This window comes from Opisthorchis viverrini, assembly GCF_000715545.1.
Source record: "Opisthorchis viverrini unplaced genomic scaffold opera_v5_9, whole genome shotgun sequence".
In the NCBI taxonomy this organism is placed as follows: domain Eukaryota; kingdom Metazoa; phylum Platyhelminthes; class Trematoda; order Opisthorchiida; family Opisthorchiidae; genus Opisthorchis; species Opisthorchis viverrini.
In genome coordinates this window covers 4,019,120-4,019,995 of record NW_008751665.1, presented here as the reverse complement: position 1 = coordinate 4,019,995, position 876 = coordinate 4,019,120, and positions in this window count along the sequence as shown.

The following is an 876-nucleotide window of genomic DNA, read 5'->3' as shown; positions in this document are numbered from 1 at the left end:
GCAAATTAAAACCTGCCGATTGTTTCCCAGACTTGTCTGACTAGGATTTCAACCCGAATGAAGCCCGCATTTATTCCCACCTGCGGCTGTGCCGAGATGTGAGACCAACACCACTGAAAGACGGAACAACGTGAGCTTAGTCGGGTTGTCGTGCCTCACCCAACTACATCTGTTTCGGTGTGTTGATGCCATCCACAGACGTTGGGCGTCGGAAACCATTAGCTACGTCTTAAGCAGCATTGTTCGTTAAACTGTTGAACTGTGAACACCGGTATTTACTTGGATGCGTGAAGGATTCTTGCAATCCTTGTGAAATTTGTCTCTCATGGCTCAGGCGTGCAACCGGCAGAAGTATGGTCTCCCAAAATCACTAGGAATTTCTGTTTGTGTACTGACTAGTATTCGAATTCGTAAGGAACTGCAATGATTAGTGGGGCTGTGAATCAACGACAACTGCCATGAGTTTACAGCACACTCAATATGTGAGCGCTTTGTTAGTCCGCCAGTTTTGGGTACCAGAATTCGACCATCAATCCGATTGTCGGCTAGGTGAACCACCTCCTAGTGGTGCCGACTTGATAGCCTTGACGTCAGTCTGGACAATCTAAGAGTGCAACACATTCAGACAGGGCCGACAAAGCTGTTTTTTCAATGTGCTGGTTGCTTTCGACAATATACACTGGGAATCATCTGGTGCCTTCGCACTAACCCCAACCAGTACACAGGAGAGTCTCGTGGGGCTCACGTGTGAGGAATTCGGCAAATGCTGCAAAACGAAAACCGACTTGGTAGCTCACTATCTGGTTTATGACAATGAAAGTGTTGTTACAAACATGGTCACCCATTTGGCCTCCGCTGATTGTTCTCCCCTTCTGC